Source organism: Spermophilus citellus, assembly GCF_964194105.1.
Source record: "Spermophilus citellus genome assembly, chromosome: 14".
NCBI classification, from domain to species: Eukaryota; Metazoa; Chordata; class Mammalia; order Rodentia; family Sciuridae; genus Spermophilus; species Spermophilus citellus.
The window spans coordinates 92,306,354-92,329,166 of record NC_138194.1 but is presented as its reverse complement, the minus strand read 5'-3'; the positions used below and the strand labels follow the sequence as shown (position 1 = coordinate 92,329,166).

General features: G+C 51.6%; 1 long non-coding RNA gene across 1 annotated transcript in view; it reads right to left on the bottom strand.

The window, feature by feature from the left end:
- The window catches only part of LOC308633278, a 399,929-nt gene that overhangs the window by 357,286 nt on the left and 19,830 nt on the right, over positions 1 to 22,813 (bottom strand). The window contains exon 2 of the long non-coding RNA XR_014018743.1: positions 15,649 to 16,298. This is a non-coding gene — a long non-coding RNA (uncharacterized lncRNA). The remainder of the gene's footprint in view (positions 1 to 15,648; positions 16,299 to 22,813) is intronic.

Below are 22,813 nucleotides of genomic sequence, written 5' to 3'. Positions count from 1 at the left end.
CCTTGCCAGGCCCAGGAGGAGGGCCTGCCAATGAATATTCTGCCAATGACACCCACATATAGTCCAATGTCTGTGAACTGCTGTTTAATATCTGCACAGCCCCCAGGCTGGAACCTACCCTGCTGGACTGGTACTCACCCTGATCCAGTCACTCCAGATGGTTCTAACTCCCTCCTCATCCTAAGGATTCTCATCCAAACTGGGGTAGAGTGACCAGATGCCCACTTCAGGATGAAGCCTGGGCCACCCATACCTATAGAATGGACACAAATCTGGTCTTCAAGTCAGCAGGCTCCACTGTCCCACATGGACCAAGAACTCAGTGTGGTTCTGGACTTGTGTACTAAGTCTCTGGGGGGGTCCCTCCCAGCCCAGGGGTGCCTCTGGTACCCATATCTGGTGCTCTGGTGGACAGAAGGATCTGCATCTCAGATCTTACTGCCTCCACTGAGGACTTCCCAATATTAGAAATCTGCTGTATCCAGCCTGGGTCAGTTGTGAAAGAAACCAATATCCACTGACACCTAGCCAGGCCAGGAAGAGGCAGTCCGTCACAGAATTCTGCCCACAAACTCAGAGAGCAGGCTTCACGAGTTCCATTTGACAGTCAAGAAGCAAAGGCTGGGTGGGGGGGCGTGCTGGGTTGTGGCTCCGCTGTAAAGCTGTAAAATGCTCGCCTAGCACGTGCGAGGCTCTGGGTTCCTTAGCACCACATATAAATAAATAAAATAAAGGTATTATGTCCAACTACAACTAAAAAATAAATGTTGAAAAATTTTTTTAAAAAAAGAATCTACAGCTCCCAGAAGTGAATAGCATGTCCAAACTCACACAGCAGGGGACTGGTGGCACGTGGATTCTAGCCAGCAGGCCTCTCCCATCCACCAGGAGGCCTCCTTTGCCCTGGCCCACCCAGGAACCAAGCATTCCAACCCACACCGATGTTACCTGACCAGCACTCACTGTGGACTTTCTCTCCAGCCACCAGACACCTGTGCTCCTCCTGCCAGCAGGGCAGGACCTGGAGCTGGTGAACCAGAGCTTTTTGCTGGTGTCGTCCCTTGGCTTGGCAAAGGCAGGCCCAGGGAAGCCATGCTGCCTAGGTATGCCCCATCAGAGAACGAACGCAGCAGCAGTCACTGGGCCCCCACCTGGAAGACAGTCCCAACCTCCCCCTGGATATCACCCCATTCTCATTAACCCAAAATGACCAATGGCCAAGGCCACAGGAACAAGGCCCTGCCACTCAGCAAGGTGGCCGGTGTCTACTCACCTAGACGCTAAAGCAAAGCCCTGACCCAGGTGCTAAGGGTACCTGCCCTGCACCTTCCCCTCCCCCACCACCAGAGCCCAGGCCCAGACATCTGGTCAAGTGTGGGATCCGCCACATTCAATCTGAGTGACCACAGGCAGGACACTGCACCACTCTGGGTTTCAGCTGCTAAGCATTGCTGGATGTTGACCCATTCCACACTATAAACGCAGCGTGATCTGCTCTCAAATCACTTCTCCAAGTCAGAATACTGAAGAAGGGGGCTCCTCCAAAGCTAATTTAGGGATCTGACTGCCTGACTATTCAGGTGATATTTACACTGACGACTGGAAGTTTGCGGGGATTATGCGTGTGTGTGTGTGTGTGTGTGTGTGTGTGTGTGTGTGTGTGTTTATGAGGAAGAGAGCAATTGTGCAAATGCGACTCACAGGAGAAACATTTAAAAGTGACAGCTTCCCAGGAGGATGGGGCAGGTCCTGGCATTCACTTGCAAAACATGGTTTTGCTCCCACAGATCCAGAATTGTAAAAAAAAAAAAAAAAAAAAAAAATGTCCCCCATGGAAATGGAGCCTCAATCCTGCAACAGCATGCCTAACAAAGAGGACGCCTGGGCTGCCCTCTCCCCAACATCCGCAAAATTCCAAAGTTAATCAGGATCTTACAAATCAATGAGGGGGAAAAAGTTGTTAACAGCTCCATAGGAAATGACCCGTTTACAAAACACAAACAGGTGATAAACAGGAAGAGCTGGCCAGCCACACCTTGAGTCGCAGAAAAGTCACCCTAAATTTATAACCAGATACTGGTTGGGTTGCGCTTCTTCATTTCTTAGCTGTGGCTGTTTGCCTGTGGTGTCTCTTGTGCTGGGTCGTCTGCCAAGGATTGAATCCCTTCCTGCCTTAAGAATTTTGCATTAATTAGAACCTCCAACTTCAGGAGGTGGCTCCCAGGGCCGCCCCACCCTACCCCCCCCCCCACTGTCTAAAGTGGCTACTGGTGAAATAGCCTCAAAATAAATCTGACTGAATGAAGCAGACCATCAAGTTCCTGTTGGGGGGGGGGGGCACTCTGCCAAGAAAAGGATCCTGCCGTAGCCACTGGATGATGATGACAACAGTGACCGGCAGCAGCTGGCCATCACCCTGCACCTGCACTGGCCATCCTAGGGAGGCTCCAAGTAGAGCCTCCCTGCCCTCCCCTCACAGCAGCGCCCAGGAGAGGTTCTCACCCCATTTCACAGAGGAGCGAAAACCAGCTCTGCAGCACTTTCCTGGGCGGGTACACAATAAATATGGTAAAGACACTCAAAACAAGTTTATAAGCTTCCAATGACACCAGGAGAAGGTGATGATAGAACATTAAGTTAAAAAAATCAACTCAAAAGCCTCGGGAAGCAAGAGAGCAAGGCACTCAGCTGCTACCACCAGCACGGGGCTGCACACTGCTGAATTTCCACTTGCCTGTGTTTTCTGTTTCTGCCAAAGAATAAAACAAAATTCATCTCCCTGTTAAGGTCCCCCTTAATTTTGTGAGTGACCTGAACAACGATGGGCCTAAGGCTGAAGGGAAACAGCCAGAACTCCCAACCAAGGGGTGACCCTCTACACGGTCCTGAGCCCTGACTGCTGACCCCATCAGACTAGGACCCTGGACAAGGGCACAGGTTCAAAGGAAGCACTCCTGGGAAGGACAGCCAAAGAAGACCATACTAAGTACGGACCACTGAGTTGACAAGGTGACGATGATTTAACCAGCATCTGCAGGTGGGGCCTCCCGCCAGGCCCACCAGCCTCTCTGCTTTATGAACACATCCCAAGATCCTCTTGGGAGCCTCTGTCTCCTTGCTCTGGCTCCAAGAAACCAATTCAGCCTCTGGACTCAGTTCAGGCAATTTCCCTGGGAAACTGTCCCCAGGCCACCCAAGGTGACCCCTTGCTGCCCTCCACGCCTGTGTGCCCGTCAGTATGTCGATTCTAGCACCTACCAGACTGTGCTAAATAAAGTGACTCGATTTTATGCCTGGTTTCATACCAGAAAAGGAGCTGTCAGAGGAGACCAGGCTGGCTCCCGGCAGCCACATCTCCAGCAGAGCGCCCCAGGACAGCGGTAGGAGGGTGACCATCAGATCTTAAAGGGAAATCACTAGGAAGAAGGACGAGCTTCCCAAGCAACACGACAGCAGCTGAGGGAAGAGAAGGAAGGCTGGGTGGCACATCCACAGTGACATCCCAAGATGTCACATCCTGCCTGTGGGGCATCCAAGGGCACCTGGTGTGTGTTTCAAGGTGAAGGACACCCTGCAAGAAGCTTCCTTGCTGGTGAGAAGGTCACACAGGAGGAGGGAAACGGCCATCTGGCAAAGCGGTCAGCTGGACAGGACAGAGAGCTCATCATGTCTGTTGTCCAGCTCTTTGTGTGACGGCCTGTCACCACCATCTGACCTGGTGGGTCCGCCGAGGTGGCAGTGCTCAACAGCTCCTAAACTCCCTCCGTCCTTTTCCCTAAAGGTGCTGGTCTGGAGTTCACAGCCCTCTCCCTGATTCTGAAGGTTCCTTCAGGGAGATTTTTGTTCTGGTGGCGGTGGTCAGGAGAGTCGCCCATTCCCACACTGCACCCCGGCGCCCGCAGCTGGAAGGCAGCCTGGCATCCAGCACCAAACCAGCTCCTGTCTTGCTGAGGCTGCCCAGGGCCAAGTCCCTTCCCAGAGCAACCTTGTGGTTCCAGGAAGTGGCCCCGCCCAGATTCACATGCCCTTCCCTGCAGCCCTGGAGCATCCCCAGTTCTGGGCACCCAGGGCAGCTCCGAGCCAGGTGTGTTCCCAGTGTGAGAGGAGGTGTTCTCAGGGGTTTATGTCACCAATCAGCTTGTACAGCGGCATTACTCCTGGGGCGTACCACACCCAGATAATACAAGCGTATGGAGGGCCAGATGACACATTTAAGGAGGACAGAGAAAGCCATCTCCCTCAGGACTTGTGACTCAGCCTCTCTACTTGTAGAGACAAAGGAACAAATGATTGCCGAGGGCCTCCAGGGTACCAGACTGCGTGCATGAGAATCTCACCAACTTTGACCTACAAGGTGTTGTCTGCATTTTACAGGCAAGAAAACTGAGGCCAGGGAAGGTTCACTCATCAGCAGGCCCAAGAGGCAACTCCAGGGGACTCAAAAGCCCAGCTCTGACTGGCTCATTCGGAGAGAGCCCACACGGACTTCAACAGAACCAGGGCAGCCAAGATCTCAGTGGGACTCACATCTGCACCAAGAGTCCAGGGGCTGGCAGTGGATATTTCTGTCCCAACCTCACAGCTTCTCCTATATTGCAGTCCAAGGGAGAAGGGAGACAGCAAACTCAAAAGACACCTTCTGCCTGGGCCGCTGTGTGACCACAAGCAACGTGCTTGTGACACACTGCTCTTTAATCCAGACTGGGTACCATCGTGCCTGGCAGCGGGTGGGCACCAGGTGGGTTGCTCCTGTTTTTTCTTCTCCTGCCTAACAAGGTGAGAAGCTCCTGGTTCTCTGTGTTCCAGTGATACAGGGTACAGTCAGGCTGGAGCAGCCAAGCCCTCCTCTGAAATGGCCCCAAATGAGGCAGTCAGCTACCAACAAGCTCAAGTTTTTCTCTCATTTAAAAGTGCCATTAAAAATGAATTTTCAGGCTGGATGCGGTAGCACACGCCTGTCATCCCAGTGGCTCGGGAGGCTGAGACAAGAGCATCGCAAGTTTAAAGCCAGCCTCAGCAATGGCAAGGTGCTGAGCAACTCAGTGGGTCCCTGTCTCTAAGTAAAATATGAAATAGGGCTGGGGATGTGGCTCAGTGGTCAAGTGTCCCTGAATTCAATCCCCGGTGTATCCCCCCAAAAAAGAATTTTGGGGTGAAGTCACTAGAGAAAGGAGCCAGGTAAAGCTCAAGGACATAGACTTGCTCTACATAGACTTCATTCAAAACTACTGTATTGGCCACCTTCCATATGCCAACCACAGTCCCAGAAACCCTGGTACCACCATCATTCCTTTACCAAAAAGACTCGAAAGCATCCATCAAAACGAAACTATTCCCACATCGGTCAAATTTTCAACTATATTCAAAATGCCCAACCTCGAAAAGTGTCCATTTCTATGACCTCTCTCCATCGGGCAACCTCCACAGAAGGTAACCTGAGGCCTCGTTAGCACCTACTTAGTGACCAGCTTCAGGTTAGAGGTTAATTCAAAGGAAAACTGTTTTCTTTGAACACAAGTCCAATAAATCCCTGTCCTCCCGTCCATTCAGCTCTGAGCAGTAGCCCCTCCTCCTGACTCCTCTCCCCTCCACACACACTGAAGAGCTGGAAGGCCTCACAGCTTCTCAGAGCTTGACCAGGAAAGCTGGCCTGGGGAGGTCATTACACAGGCAGGTACCAGCTCTAAGCCTTAAGCAGATGCCCCTACCAGGAAGGGAGGAAGGGAAGGGACTGTGCTTTAGAAACACTGATCTAGCCCAATCTCCTCTCTTGATATGTGAGACCACCAAGGACAGCAGAAACAAATCCAACCAACACAGCTTCCCCCTCGGGGACAAAGAATGGCCTTAATTCCACCTACCCAACCCCCACCCAAGACAAAGCCTGGGGGGGGGGGCCTCACTGCCAAGGCCCCCAGCAGCTCTCTCTGCAACCAGAAGGCCTCAGGGCTCAGCAGGCAGCTCAATCCACAATACCAGCAGTCTCCTAATGACACTTTGGTCTTCCCTTAATAGCCATCTTCCTGTAGGACAGCTGCTGTCCTCAGGGAAGACTTCAGCAACCACTCAAAAAAAAGAGGGAGGGGGGAAGACAAACTTGAATCGGGGGGAGGGTTAAAATAGTAAACTGAGTCAGGGGAGTCATAGTCAAATTCCAGGAAGCTGCTGTCCGGCTCTGTGACTCCGAGTCTGTATCTTCTCCTACTAGATCCTCAGTTTCTTCAATGAATTGGGTAGAAGATGGTGTGAAGTCTTTGGGTCAGGAAGGAATGAATGCATCAGTGCGTGCTCAGGGGGGTTGCAGGAGGCCACATACAGATGTTATTCTTGCACCTGCTCCTCTGGGAACAGGGCTGGGTTCTCAAGATGCTCACAAAATAGGAAAGAGATTTGCAGGCAGCTCCTGTGGCAGCAGAGATCTTGCCCAGTTCGCTCCTGCCTCTGCAGGCTGGGTCACCACCCTAGCTTCCTCCCTGAACTGAACTTTTGAATTCAAAAGGTAGATGGGGGTGAATTCCTGGAGCCCAGGCACAGACCTGGAGAGGGATCAGGGGGCAAGACACCTCGAGGGTGGCCGGCAGCAAAGAGGTTCAAATGCCAGTGTATCCCCTTTAAATGCTTCTAGAAGCAAGAAAGCCCACCAGGGTCCCACAAAGGGCTCACTGTTGAGGCCAGGGTTACACGGTGACTCAGAGGCCAGCTGGACTACGGGGATATGACTCAGCTCCCCTGTGCCAAGCGCCTGCCTGCCTCCAGAAGCAGGGGGTCCCGTGCCAGGAGACTCAGTCAGGAGGAATGTCCCCCGCCCGCCTGCCTGTGCCCACTGAGGGCGACTCACGCGCCTGGCATGCCAGTAGTGCCAAGTGACGGGCCTGTTGCTGCGCCAGGGTAAACAGCAGGCGGGGAAACCGAGCCCGGCTTCCCGGCTGCGGGTGAGGTCATGCCTGCGAGGGTGGAGGGCAAGGAAGGCGGCAGGATCGGACAGGGTGGGTGGCCCCTGGGGGCAGGAAATGGCCTGGATACCAGCCGGCCTCCCTGCCAGGCTACTGCCAGGCTGCTGCGCACTGGCTTCTGGGGAGGAAGAGAGAGAACCCAGGAAGAAAAGTGCAGGACGGCCAAGGGCACAGCCCCGAGGGACAATGGGGACTGTGGCGTAAAGTGCTCTGTGTGATGTTCACAGACCTAAATAGCATCCTGCTGCTCTTCCCAACCCCTGCCCCCAACAGACGTCCACTTTATGCTTTGACCACAGCCCTTGCTACTCGGCCACCGCGGCTTATTTTTGAAACAGACGCTTCTTTCTCTTCTTTCCCTGACTCCCTCCCCTTCCTAATCTCTCTCTTGGGAAGCAGGATCACCTTTCTTCCCCATCCTAGGCTGAGTCCTCTGTCCCTGAGCACACGCCCACCACAGGAACAGGGTTACTCAGATTTGGGGATGGCACCAGAAGATCTCAGAAGTGACCATCTCCCAAATTAACAAGTGGATCCCAACTCTGGACACAGAACACAGGGAGGGCAGCCTTCGATTCCCCCCTTTAAAACCCCCTGCTCCCCTGATGGCCAGAATCCCCGCCTCTGGGAGAGGAGTCCTCTGTGTTTTCCTCCTTATCTAGTAAAGCAGTAAAACTTCTTTTTCCTTTTTTTCTCAAAATCGTGCCCTCATTATTGGATTGTCATCACTGAGCTTTCGGTGACACCCCACCAGCTTAGAGGTCAGTCACACCCCAGTCCCTGCACTCAGTGTGGAGTTGATCCCCTGTGGAACTCTCTGCCCTCCTACCAGCAGAGCCCAGAGCCCCATTGGCCCCCACAGTCCACCTCCTCCAGGCAGCCTTCCGGAAACCCTGAGGGCCTCCCCCTAGGCAGGGCTTTCTTCTCCCGTGCTGCTGTGAGTTCTTTGATGAGTCAAACCTCGCCTCCTCACCTGGAGCTCAGGTCCCACAAGACCCACTTTCCCTCCACAGCAGACGTCAGGGCTCTGGCCCTCAGGGGATGCTCAAGAACCTCACTGGGCGGACTTCTCCTGATCTGAGAGAAGACCCTGCTGCATGCCAGCCAGAGCCACCCCAGGCCACAGCTCACTGAGAACCGGCTCCACGTTGACTGGACACCACAGGCACAGAGGACCAAGCCCCTCATGGGTTCCACCATCTAAAGGGTCAGCCAAGTCATCAGAAGACACGGCTACAAGTGGCCAGAACCTGGTGCTGGGCTGCAGTGTGGATGAGGAGGGGGAGAGAGCATCAGCTCAGTGATGAGCCATAGCAGATAAGAGGGCTTTACCCCCTTAATCCTGACATCGTAAGCCCAAAATTGCACTATTCACTTGACATATGGGAACTCATTTAAAACTTCAACTTTATGAAGTAGGTCAAGATTCCCTGTTTACAGATGAGAGCTGAGGCCCAGAGAGATCAATATCACCCTCCAGATCACACAGCAGGATTCAAACCCAAGCAGGCTGGAACCAGGGGAATCACTTTGCCTCCTCACTGCTCAAGTATTTCATGAGGATACCTAACCGGGATTTGTTCGTGATGTGCCAACAGTATGCACCCTTGGTATGATGGGATGAGAACTGGCCTTTCACCTCTGTGGCCTCCCTCTCCAGGCTCCTCGCCCCTCCTATGCCCACTGTCTCCCCCCTCCTGCTGTCGCTCACCCAGGTGCACAAGTCGCCACTTGCGCTGGTTTCTTGGGCATCCCTCCCTCTACGCACACACACAAGTGCTTTTGCACGTTGCTACCTGGGCACACATGACTCGGGCTCCAGTCCTCACAGAGCTGACTATCCAGGAGAAAGCCCGCGTGGAAGGGGAGTCTGAGGGAGCACACAGTAGGGATGCAAGGGTAAGAAAAAGGGTGGTTCTAGAAAGGAAAGCCCAGCTGTGCTACAGTGTTGAAAGAAGGTTTTAGACACAAGCAGAGCCTCCGAGAGTGTTGTCTGTTACTTGGAGAGGACCAGAGAGGCAAGGCGCCCCACACAGCAGAGGGAAGACCAAGGGCAGCACAGTTGCCCGCCACAACCTTGAAGCCCAGCCAAGGATCCGGGTCCATGGTGCAAGCAGAGAGGAAATGCCCTTCTGTGTCCTTTCTCTGTATGCCACAGACATTGTGAGACCAGTTGCTGTTTGCTCTTATGACCTCTCGTTCACAGCTTGTAAGCATCAGTGCGACCCTGGGTGGATGCGAAATGTGCACCTGGAAAGGCTGATAAAGGAACACCCCTGCATCCCAAGACTGACTGGAGCCCCGCAGCCCCGCTGGGGACCAGGCTTTCCAAAATGCAGGCTGGATGGGAAGGGGACACTGTGACAAACAGGAGGGACCACTCCTAGGAATTCTGCTCAGAGAGAAAACCACAGGTGCCAGAGAGACGTCCACTTTGAAAACCTTTCACACACAAATCCTCAGGAGGCCTTGTGGCGGAGGGGCAGGCAGAACACCCCACTCTACATATATCAAGTCTACTGAGACTCCTCCCCCAAAACACCCGACAGTTCGTCTGCATAGCTGACGTGATGCATTATTTATGCTCCTGCCAGTTTCCAGAAGAGCGCTGGGTCTTATTACTCAGGTGACCCCAGCAGAAGCACCTGCTGGGTTCCAGGAACTGTCCCAGTCCGAGACAAGCACAGAACACCCAGGTTCATCCCCAAGAAGTTAAGTCCGTGGATCAGACATACAACCAGATGCAAGACCATGAGAAAGGCCCCGTTCAGAGCAGCTGGAAGTTGGGAGGCCTTCCTGGAGGAGGTGGTGCCAGAGGTATCACTGAGAAGCTGAGGATCAGAAGGTTGCAAGAGAGTTGTGCGGGCTGTGGAGGCACCCGAGGCCCCTGGGCAAGGCGGAGGAAGGAAGCGAGCCAAGTGAGTAGATGCACAACCTCAAACACAAGTGCTCACAACCCTGCTGCTGCCCAGAGCCTCAGCTCTGCCCCCCCCACAAGTCCTCCACCACCCATCGTGAGAGGACACGGGGACTGCCTTCCCTGGGTAGCTCTCCCATTCACAGCTAAGCAATGCCAGTGGGGTCCTTTCACAATCCTAGATGTCCGTATTTCAGAGGTCAGGAGGGTCCCCAAGGAACCATGAAGAATACCCAGAGCCCCTGCTAGGTAGGTGGGCAGTAGCTTCCCAGGGCACATCTCTGCTGGGGCATACCTGATTTCACCCTATGCCGACCCTGGGTGGTAGGTAGGGTCGGTCCTGCCTGACCCTTCGGCAGACCAGGCTCCCATCAAAGAGCAAAACAGATCTTTAGTTTTGCTTAGAAATTCAAAATCAATAAAGAGGTAATCCGGGGGGCTGGGGATACCGCTCAGCTGGTAGAGTGCTTGCCTTGCACGGGCCCTGGGTTCAATCCCCAGCACCACACACACACACACACACACACACACACACACACACAAAAGGTAATTGGGGAAAGCATAAAATAACAGGAATTGATAATACACCGCTTTCATAATAGTTTAAAGGGCCACACACCTTAACTAAATAGGTAAATAATAACAATTTGGCAAAAGATAAATCAAAAATGAATAAATAACAAATATAAATAAGTGATAGAACAATTTAAAAATAATAACAACTTAAGGGGCTGGGGATGTGGCTCAAGCGGTAGCGCGCTCGCCTGGCATGCATGTGGTCCGGGTTCGATCCTCAGCACCATACAAAGATGTTGTGTCCGCCAAAAACTAAAAAAAATAAATATTAAAAAATTCTCTCTCTCCTCTCTCCTCCCTCCCTCCCTCCCTCCCTCCCCCTCTCTCTCTCTCTCTCTCTCTCTCTCTCTCTCTCTCTCTCTCTCTCTCTCTCTTTCTCTCTCTTTAAAAAAAAAAAACTTAAAATGCACTAATGTGCCTTTGAAATTAGAAACACAGGTGTACACCTCTGGGATCAGGAGGCCTGAGCCAAGACCTGGACTCCACCAGGGGACCCACCTCAGTCTCAGTGTCTCCTTAGCGTCTCCAGGTCTAATCTGCCCTCCTATGGGATGAGGACAGTAGCACCTGCCGCCCCTTCCTTCCTGCCATGAGAGGTACAGGAAGATCCAGTACTGAGCTGAAGGAGAATTTACTGAGCAGGACTGTGTCAGGTCCGGCCCAGCACCTCACCCCTTGCTCCCAAGGGCCCTTTGATGTACAGATCCATCTCCATTAACAATGGGCTTCCATCCAGTAACCCTCACAAACTGAAAAAAAGTCAAAGTGCATCCAACCCCCCACCTGTGGACCACCAGAGGTCAGCTCCTGATGGAGGAGGAGGACTGTGTTGCTTATCACTGGCCCAGGAAAGGACTCACAATTCAGATGTGGTTTCTACTCAGTATGTATGGGTTTTGCACCATCTTAAATTCTGAAGATCTTAACATTTTAAAAATCGTAAATCCATGACTTTCTGTACATTGTCTTCATGTGACAAGTATATAGAGACTGAGGTTCAAAGATGCCAAGCCCTGTGTCGCAAATCATCCATCCCAGAGCAAGCTCAGGGGTAAAAAAAAAAAAAAGTGACAAAGGACTTCCGCCTGCAAGGGGTTTCTGGGTGACTTGGTCACCTGGGACCCAGCAGCAGAACCTGCTGGGACTGTACAACATTTGAGCCCACCCCTGCCTAACAAACAGTGGGCATGTGGGCCTCTCCTGGGCACACCACAGGGACCAGTTCACCAAGAGACTTGGCCACAGCTTGCCCTGAGCACACACCCCACCACCCACCTTTCATTCCCTGGCTGGGCTGGACCAGCATCCTGCATGGGCAAAGCCAGTTGGGTGCCACCTCCCCAGAGAACCCAACCAGACAAGAGAGCATCTGGGCATCCTGTTCTGCAGAAGCACAGCCATGACGGGGCAGAGTCCACCAAGGATGGCCAGCATGACTAGACCACACCCTTAGCCCCTCTGAGCCTGTCTCCCAGCATCCCACACAATATCACAGCTTTCAGAGATCCTAATGGGACTGGCCAGTCTCTGGGGACAGCCCGCAGAAGCTCTCCACCAGGGTAAAGAGTTAAATGCTCTAATCAAAACATGGTTCTCAAGTCTTCTAGAATCTCCTCTTTGGAGGCAGATGCTCCTTTCCCTTCCTGTCTTTCAGGGCTGGCAGGCCCTCCGTGTGATCAGGCAGACAGCTCATGGAGGGTCGGGGTGGGGCTGGAAAGGGCCTTTTCCTCCCCAAGTCAGGCTCTGGGGCCTGGAGGAGGGGAGAGAAGGGGACCTGCCCACCCCCACCATGGAGGCAGGTTCTCCGGATGGCAGAGCCCTATTTGAACAGGCCTGTTCTAGCCTTCCACTGGCTGCACATCCCTCCTAACAAAGCAGAAGACCCTGTGTGGTGTGGCCTCCCCTCCCAGCCTCCCCTCCCCGGCTCACTCCCCTCCTAACTCTGGGTTACCCTCCAGCTACCCCGTGCCCCACCTTCAGCCCACTGTCCACTCAGTGCCCAGAGAGCAGAAGCCTGCAGACCCCAGAACTGGCTGCTGGGTGAGTGCAGTCCACAGGAGGGCCGATGAGGAAGAGTTCAAAAGTAGGACTTTGGGGCACCCTCCCTGTGGCAGGGCCAGCTCCTTCCACACTTCTGCCCTGACAGGAGGACCATCCTCCCTAGCTCCAGCCAGACTGCCTGCCCCCACCGGCTCCCATGTCGGTCCCTTCACCTCCCCACCTCTGTCCATGGTCCCTCCTCTAGACCCTCCTCAGCTGAGCCTCTGCGAGGGACTCCACTGCCTCAGGACGGATCTGGGGTTTCCTTGTGCATCTTGGCCCGTCTCATTATCTGCATTCAAATTCCAACCTTTTATTTCAAGGTCCTTAACTTCAGGATCACTGTGAGCTATTAAGAGAGCCAATCCTCAGGCCTCACCCTAACCCCTGGGGGTAGGGGTGGGGGGTTTCAACAAGACCTCTAGGTGATGCAGATGTCAGTTAAAATTTCAGAATCACTGGACTAGACGGCTGATAAATGAGTAGGATACACGAGTTGGCCCTCAGGGCTCAGCTTCATATACCTCTAGGGCCAGGCAGAGCCAAAGCCCAAAGCCAAGATCCTGAGATCCACAAAGTGGTTTCTGGAAAATAATTTGTCCATTTGGTCAAAATCCGTTTGCCCAGCTGGGCTAGCTCAGGCCAGGCCAGCGCAGACAGGAGAGGACTGGGCTGAGCAGGAGGGACACAGGCCTGGGGACGCAGCTCCATGGTAGAGTGCTTGCACAGGGCTCTGGGTCCTCTCTCCAGCACCATACAAACAGGAGGGAGGATGGTGTTACCCCAAAGGTGGAGCTGGAGTGGACAGCAGAGGGAGTGGTGTGTCCCTGCAGTCACTGTCAACCAGCCTCATTAGCGATTCTATGACAGGAATGCAGACAATGCCTCAGAGTCCCCAGGCAGGACTGTGCAAGGCAGAGAGGATTGCGGAATGCCTGCTTGTTGACCAAGGCTGACCTGCGGAATCCAGCTGAATCCCTCAGCAGCCATTGGGAGTACCATCCCATTTATCATTCCCCCAAGGGATTGTGTGCACACAGCAGGTAATTGAGCCAGAACTTCCTGTGCAAAGGCCATAAAAGCCCAATTCACTTCACAAGCCTGGGGTCAGACTTGCCCTCCCAGACCCCAGAGCATGCCACCTCTCCTCAACCCAAGGAACCCCCATCAAGTACAGTGACCAGGAAAGACCAGGGCCCAAAGCAGCCAAGTGAGCTAAAAAGCAACCACCATCCTGTTGCCCACGGTCCTCCTACAGAGAGAGCAGAGGGGCAGGTTCTGCTCAAGATGGTTGTATTTGTGTTCCAGAATGTCAATGGACACCATGATTCATTAAATAACTCCATGGACATCAAACAATCTTGGACCGAGTCAACGCAGTATGGGAATTCTCTCATCTCATCCAACAGTGTGTGACCCCCACCTCTTCTTGCAGCAGACTCCTTCACGGCCATTTTCAGAGAATGAATGCTCATACGTCATTCCAAAAGCCTCTTGCTGATTGCCTACCATTTTCCAGCAGAACTTTCTATTCCCCATCCTTCCACCTCCATTCAAGACACCCAGCCTCTGAAGCCAAGCATGGAGTCATCTTTGATTCACCCTTCTCACTCTCCAAATCCAACTCATGAGCAAGGCCTTCTAGGAACCCCACCCCAAAACACTTAAATCTACTACTGTCTCTCCACTTGCCAGGCCACCACCCCTCTCCCTAGTAACAACCAGCATGCTGCCCCCCTCCACTGTCACCCTCCACACCACAAGCTCCTCTCTAACCACTGTCCCACCACACCCTACAACTCCACTTCTCCATCTGGCCCTCCTTCTGTTCCTCAAATAAGTGGCTTGCTGCCATCCTACCTGATAAATGTCTATCCGTGCCTCTAGCAAGTGACAATTATAAAAATATCAAATGCGGGCATGGGCTAGGATGTTATCCATTAGGCCTCGACATTGGGGTCAAATAAAGTCTCTGCAAAATTCATGTCTAACCAGAACCTCAGAAGGTGACCAAATTTGGAAATAGGTCCCTCACAGAGATAAACAGTTCAGATGAGGTTACGCTAGATCAGGGTGGGCCCTGATCCAACAACTAGCACCCTTACAGGAAGAAGAGATGAGACTCCCACCCATGGGGAGAGGTCAGACCATGATGGAGGCAGAAACTACAGCCATGCAGCTTCCAGCCCAGGAGCACAAAAGGTGGCCGGCCACCACCAGAGCAAGGACAGCCCTCAGAACGTGGCCCTTGTGACACCCTGAGTTTGGACTTCTAGCTCTAGAACTGTGAGAGAATAAATCTTTTTTTTTTTTTTTTTTTTTTTTTTTTTTGCAGGAGGACAGGGAGAAAATGGGTCTCAGTAAGCTGCTGAACATCTCACCAAGCTGTCCAGGCTAGCCTGGAACTTGTGATCCTCCTGCCTCAGCCTCTGGAGTCCCTGGGATTACAGGTGTGTGCCATCATGCCCTGCTAAACGTCCACTATTGAAAGCCACCCACTTTGTGGCTATTTACAATGGCAGCCCTAGGACACTATCACACGTTTTATAAACACTCTCCCCAGTCCATGCCCACACCCCATGAAGACAGAATTCTTGTTCTAACTTTACAGATGGGACACTAAGCATCGGAGAAGAGATGTCCCCTGCTGAAGTTCACAAAGCTGATACGTGGCACACAGCAGAGATTCAAACCTCATCAGACTCCACATCGGACTCCAAAGAGCAAGTTCTTGATAAGGACTAAGCAGCCACTATTTTTTTTAATAGAACTGATGTTCAATAAAAATAAAAATAAAAACTTTAAAGCAAGGCCTGAGAAGCAACACCTGGAAGCTCTTCCTGCTTACAAGGCGTCAGCAGCTCTTCTGTTGGAAAGGGTTTCTGGGAAGCTCTGGTTACCAAGGAGAAAGGAACCAGCTACCAATCGCTTTAAGAGCACACTTAAAAGCAATGGAGGAAGGCTTCTTTCTGCAGCTGCATTGTACATCTTTGTTGCTGGGACCACCCATCTAATATACAGAGATATGTTTTAATATATATATTAAAGGTTTTATTATATACAATATATGCAATAATTATTTTTCTGCTCATCACAGAGTCCTTTGTAGTCCCTGACCTGAGTCATCATTATTACACTGGGCTCCTACACGAACAAGCTTACCTTGTGAAGACATTCTGGGCAAAAGATCCAAAAAGCTTTAACTGGTTGAGGCGCGGAACTTGGAATGGCATGTAATTATTTTTAACAGGAAAAAATAGCCCATCTTGTCAGCTCTCCATTTTGAGGGAAGACAAATTGGCCACAAGCACATACATAAAAGGGTGAGTCCGGGAGGACGGGCATCATCTTCCGGCTCGGCCGCTGAGCTTCGTGGGATGAATGCAGCCATTCACTCTGCGACGCAGTCTCCTCAATGTCCCTCTCTCCCAGTGCTTAAAAGGAACCCTGGCCTCCGCTGGTTCCCAAAACCACCCTGGAGAGGTTTCCCGCAAGTCTTCTACAGCTTCTAAAGGGCTTGTTTGCTTTATCATTTAAATTTCAAAATACATCTGGAGCCAAGGAGGAATACAAAGGCCACAGGGCCGGTGCTGCCCTCAGGAAGAGAGGAGACACCCCTGGGCCTTCCCAAGGCAGCCGGGACACACACCCACACTTGGCAGCAGCCGCCTCTCGCCCTGACGACTGTTGTTGTGGTTGTTGTGGTTGTTGTGGTTGTTTTGGGGTAACAGTGTCTCACTCACCCGAAGCCCACTTCACAGAGCCTCTCCCACACGTGCTCCATGTCCACTCCGGGCCTCAGCTTCCCTCACCTGGGAACAAGGAATTAGATGAATAGTAAGAAGCTCTTGATGAGCAGGAAGAGACGGAAGCCGGCTTCAGAACACCCACAGCTTTCTGTCCGAAAGGGTGGACAGCCCAGGGGTAAGAAGATACACCCCCACCTGCCCCTGCCGCCGTGGCTCAACACGCCTCTTTCCATTTTGAATGGAGAAACAAAAGGGGGTCCCATAAACACTTTGATGTTTCCTGAAGTGGTCACTGAGCTAAAAAAAAAAAAAACCTTACAATTGAACTAGATGGCCTCCAAAAGGCAGTAACTGGGCCCTAACAGTCACCAGATGTGACAATGGGCTAGGAGAAATGAGGGACAGGGCTTTGCACCAGAATCGAGATCAAAAGCTTTGAGAGAAAGATGGATTTCAGCCTTTCTTCCCCGTCCCGTCAGGGTCACCAAGCACGATGCTCTTGCAGGACTCAACTCACATAACCCCTGACACTCATGGGCAGGGATGGAACAGGGAATCCACCCCATGTGTCAGAAAGAAGGGGGAGGAAATGTTTCTAGGGAGCTGCCAACTCGGCACATAGAGCCTGGGGGAGCAGCTCAGCCCCGACTGCAGGGCGGCCCTGAAATTCCTGGGAGAGGCCCTGGTTCACAGGAGGATAGGGAGCTGCCCAGACACTGCCTTGTGCATGAGGAGTCCCTGGCCAGAAAGGAGCAGACAGGGGTGGCCCAGGCCTCCAGCCTCAGGACTCTGGGTCAGGCCCACATTTCCCCCACCCAGACCACCCCAGAACAGAACAGTGGGTGGTCAGCTGCCCAGGAGCCAAGGCTGGATGTCCAGGACTCTGGCTGCACATCAGGGGGCTCAGATGGACAGCTATAAAACCACAGGTTGTGGATCCTCTTAGGGCTTCTGTGCCTGCATTAAGAAGCAGGAGGGCACTCCAAGGCTTTTCACTACCTGGTGGACTTCTGAGAATTTGATTCTTATAACTGAAGAACTCAAAGGTACACAGGGTCAGGGCCACAACTGGATGCAGAGACACTCAGGGAACGTCAGCTTCCGGCCCCCCAGAGGCCCCTGTCCTCAGAAGCAAGCACTCTCTTGGTGAACCCCTCCAGAGCCAGCCTGTGCATATATGCTTGTGTGTGTGTGTGTGTGTGTGTGTGTGTGTGTGGTGTGCTTGTACATACATATTCACAAATGGGAATGGTTAGGAGACTCCAAAATAGTCACTTGTCATCTGGAGACTAACTTTGTCATCCATCGAATGACAGGCTTGGACGGGTCCCCTCTGACTGTAAAGATTCCAAACTATGAACCCGCTCAGCCAGAGGCCAGAGCCAGCAGCTTATGAAGCGAAAGCACAGGTTGCTAGGATGTGATGGAGGGAATCACTGGGTCTGCCATGTCCAATAGGGATAACTGGCCTTTGCTGAGAATGAGCCAAGGTCTGGCACCAGGCCAAGCAAATTCCAGGCACTGCCTTGTGTAACCTGCACAGTTCTCTTAGGAATTAGGGGCTATTCATTCTTAGGAATTAGGGGCAATCACTATTATTCCCATTTTGCAGAAAACAAAAATAAGGTCAAGAGGAGAAGCAATCTACCCAAAATCATATAGCTGGTAAAGGTTTGAGAAACAGGATATAGACGCACTCTTCTCCTGCTCATCATTTTAGGGAACAGGAACGTGGCTGGGAAGCGCTGCAAGCCATATCACCTAGGTCTCTGGGACTCTACCAGGAACACTGCTGTGGTGTGTGGTCCCCAGGGTCCAGGCATCAAAGGCTTGGTCATCAGCATGGCCCTCCTGGAAGGTGGGGGAACCTTAACAGGTGGCCTATTGGGAGGTTTTAGGTTCTTGTGGATTTGCCCTTAAAGGGCCACCGGGCTCTTCCTTTCTTTCTGTCTCTCCAGCTTCCTGGCCACCATGAGGTGAGCAGCTTTCCTCCATACTCTCTCCACAATGTGCTACCTCCCCACGGGCCCAAAACCAACAAGGTTCATCAGTCATGGAATGAAATCTCTAAAACCATGAACCAAAATCAACCTTTTCTCTTTTCAAGTTTCTATCTCCGGTATTCTGTTTCAGTGACGGAAAGCTTACCAGTACAAATATCCAGTTAGAAAAAGCATCAGGGGCAGAACCCAAGCTTCCGACTTCCATTAACACATCCTGAAATGGAATATCACTCTTAGCAAGTCAGATTTACATGATTTCACTTCACCCTCCAACCACACTAAAGTGGCCGTTGTCATCCACTCTCTCACGCCTGAGAGCACAAGGCAAACGGAAGCCAAGCAACTTTCCGAAGTCTTCCCAGGTGAGACTGACTCGGGACAGGATTCCTTCCACTCAGCCACAGCAAACCTCAAGGTAAAAACCTTCTAGGCTCCTGTGAAACTGCTCCAAAGCCAAAAGCATACTGAGAAGCCGTGACAAACACTGAAGAGTGGTCTCCTTCACCTCAGCAACGCCACTTCTCCCTGGACTCAAGTTCACCAGAAAGCAGCTCCGCGGAGGAAGAATGCTGGAGATGCCTTGTCACTGAACTTGACACAACTGAAGGGGAACATAACTAAACCACATGCATTAAGGGCCTGAAGATCTCTAGAACCGTTACCCCTGGTAATTCCAGCTGTAGCAACCTATCCTAAAAAAATAAATCTGAAAGATGGAAAGTGTGCACGCACGCGCACGCACGCACACACACACACACATACACCCTCGTGAGGATACACACACACACACACACACACCCTCGTGAGGATACACACACACACACATATCCTGAGACATTTAAGCATTATTTGAAAAAGAAATAAAAATGATGGCCTGTGCCACTGGATGAAATGAGCCACAAGTAACATCTGAGACCAGGGGAAGCGTCCACTTAGCTTTCTTGTCATTTTCAGATGATGAACCTAACAAAGTGCACGATCCTGCAAAATCAGAGAGCAAACCTAGAAAAAGACTGATAGAAGACCCGGCAGGAGGGGGCTCCGGCCCAGAAGAGCAGTGAGAACCAGAAACGAGTCCTAGAATCCGTCTACACTGAGCCTACACTGAGCCAGAAGACAGCCATCAGAGCAGGGGTCTAGAGGCCCCCTGGGGAGTTACCTGAGGGGCCAGGCAGAGGGCCTTGAGGGAACCCAGAGCTCAAAACCACCTGGAGTCGTCCTGGGGGACTCATTCCAAAACCCGCAGTGGATGCCTGAAGCCTTGAAGGGCACCAAACCCTATGCACACCACGTGTTTCCATACACACCTGTGATCATGTTTAATTTAAAAATTAGAAACAGTTGGAAATTAGCAACAAAAACTCACCCCGGGATCTCTGCGATGTCAGCGTGTAAACTTGTTTGGTTCTTTGTTTTTCTGGTGCTGGCAACTGAACCCAAGGCCTTGCACGCGCTGGACAAGTGCTCTGCCACTGAGCTAAAGGGCACTTAACCACTGAGGCACATCCCCAGCCCCTTTTAGTTTTGATTTTGGTGAGGCTGGCTCTGAACTTGTGATCCTCCTGCCTCAGCCTCCCAAGATGTGCCCAGCTTTTTCTTTTCTTTTTAAGCCAATAATTTTTGCCTTTTCATCTAAAGGAAGCACTTTATGGCTACTCTTTGGAATGCCCTAAATGGCCAGCTTCACTGCTCTTGAACTTCAGGGCTATCATTAAGTAAATGAAGGGCTATTTGAACACAAGCCCTGTGACAGGGCAGTCAATCTGATAAACCCACACAGGGAAGCAACTAAAGGGCGGGAAGCCCATACAGCAAGGATATACTGCACAGAGGAAGGATGCACGTCCCAGGAGCCCGAGGAGGAAGAGACGGGCAAGATTTCACTGCACTACTCACAAGAGCAAGCAATTGGAAACTCAGGAATTGATGACTTCTGGAGTTTCCCCTTTAAGACTGTGGGACCACAGCTGACCACGGATAACTGAAACCACAGAAAGCAAAACCTTGGAAAAGAGGGGACTGTCATACTCAAGAAATTACAGGACTTCAAGGAAGGTGCGGGCGGTTAGAAAAGCCAGAACAAAGGGAAGGCTGGAGAAAACGGGCACGTGGCCAGAGTCCATCACGTGGATCTGCAGTGACCGCCATGGAGAGGCCACAGAGAAGTCTCCAACTTCCAAAATTAACCTAGCAGCCAGGCGTGGTGCTACACCCTGTGATCCCAGTGCTATGAGAGGCTGAGGCAGGACTGCGAGGTTGAGGCCAGCCTCAGAAGTCAGCAAGATCCAGTCCCAAATAGGACCTAAAACAAACCAAAAAAGGTGGGGACGTAGCTCAGGGTAAAGCACCCCTGGGGTCAATCCTCAATACTGCAAAAAATAAATCAATAAAAACCTGGCCGATGAGGAGCAGAGTGTTCACTGTAGGTGTGTGAGGGAACAGCTGTGTTATTGCCAATGTGAAAGGCACAGAGGCTGGAATTGCAAGGGGGGTGTAGCAGGGGCAGGCACATGGACCTCTGCCTCACGGGGGCTGAGTCACAGGACACCGCTGAGGGTCCAGGCACAGAGGATGAAGTCAACTGAGAGGCAGCAACAGGAGCCTGTTATTTAGAGATACGGACCTGCCCCTGCTTCACTCCAGGGACAGAACTACAGACAAGCTGTCAGGGGCCAGGGGACTCTGACTTTCCATAGAAGCCTTACCCAATCGATCTAAAATGCATGCAGGTGTTATTTTCATTAGAAACCTAATTTTCTTTTAAAGGAATTAGAACCAGAATTAACACACCAAGATCAGAAGAAGCTCCCTACGGCCTGCTCACCACCCTCTCTCATACCTCATGTTTAAGAAGTCCCCGTTGATGCAAAGTCACTGGCAGGGGACTGGCAGGCAGCCACGGCCGGGGGCTGCCACGGAGGCCAGCTTGAGGTGCAGGCCGTTCCCATTGTCCCCATTGTCGGGCCTGTGCAGAGAAGCTGGGAGGGGCTGCAGACGTGGGCCCAGGGCACATGGCACTTGGAAGGTGAAGATTCAACAGGAACAATGAAAAATGCATGGGCTCCCGAGCAGCATCTCCTCTTATCCTTGTTACCAGTACAGCCTCCCAGAGCAGCTACCAACGTGATCCCCAACTCCAGCCAAGTCACTCTCCAGCCCAAAGCCTCCTGGCTCCATTGAACTGCAAGCCCCACCCACACCTGCTGCTGGTCCCCTTAGCTGGGCTCCCTTCCTGCTCACACACTGCAACCTGCTCTGAGCCAGGCTCCCACCCATGTGAGCACCCCAGGCCTGTCCCACCTGCCCACCCCATCCTTCCCATCTCCTGTCTGCCTGCAGACCCAACTTCCACTCCCAGGGCTGGAGCCCTGAAGCTCTGGGAGTGTACCCTGTCTTGCTGGGACCAACTCCTGCCCTCCAATAATCACCACGTCGATTTTCTGCTTCCTTCCCTGTTCTGGTTCCCTATTGACTACATCTTTGTAGCTACATGTCTGCAGTTTATAAAAGCAACCACCACTACAATAACAATGAGACCACCAACACTCGCTGCACCAGACACCGTTCCAAGCACTTCATAGGCATACGAAGTAGGTACGATTACAGTACTCATTTTACAGATAAGACAACTGAAGTTCAGTTAAACAGTTGCACCAATTTCACACATGTGATTATTGGTAGAGTCAAGATTCAACCCAAGAAGTCTGATATGGACATGGGAGGTCTGCCACACATGGTTGTACAGGTTGCACACCACACAACTCTAAAGCCCACCTCTGGGGTCTACCTTGGCAGCGTCCCATAGAAATATAATGCTAGGGCTGGGATTGTGGCTCAGAGGTAGAGTGCTCGCCTAGCAAGTTCGAGGCCCTGGGTTTGATCCTCAGCACCACATTAAATAAATAAATAAATAAATAAATAAATAAATAAATAAATAAATAAATAAATAAATGTATTGTGTCCATCTACAACTAAAAAATAAGTATTTTTAAAAAAGAAATATAATGCTAACCACATACATAGTTTTAAAAGAAACAAGTGAAATGGTTGTTGATAATAGATTTTATTTAACCTAGTATATCCAAATTTTATTTCAACATGTAATCAATGTGGAAAAATTAAGATATTCTATGTTATCCCTTCATTTTAACGAAGTCTTCAAATATGGAGTGCATTTTACACGCACAACACATTTCAATTCAGGTTTTGCTCTATCAAGTGTCAAGGGGCTGGAGCCGTAGCTCAGTGGCAGGCTCGCCTGGCACACGTGAGCCACTGCTGGGTTCCATCCTCAGCACCACATAAATAAATAAATAAATAAAGATATTTTAAAAAAAAACTTTTAACAAATGTTTTTAAAAAGAATCTTCAAGCACTTGGACAGCACTGGAAAGCCAAACTAATCCCAACCTTTCTGGGTCTCAGAACTCAGGGTACCTGGTGAACCTGTAGTAGGGACAGGCCTCGTGCCTTCAAATTTAGTTCTTTTGCTTTACTCACCATTTAGATATTCTTCATGCAGTCACCTCAGCAAGTGGCTGCCCATTTCCCTACAGAGACACACCACACCTCCCC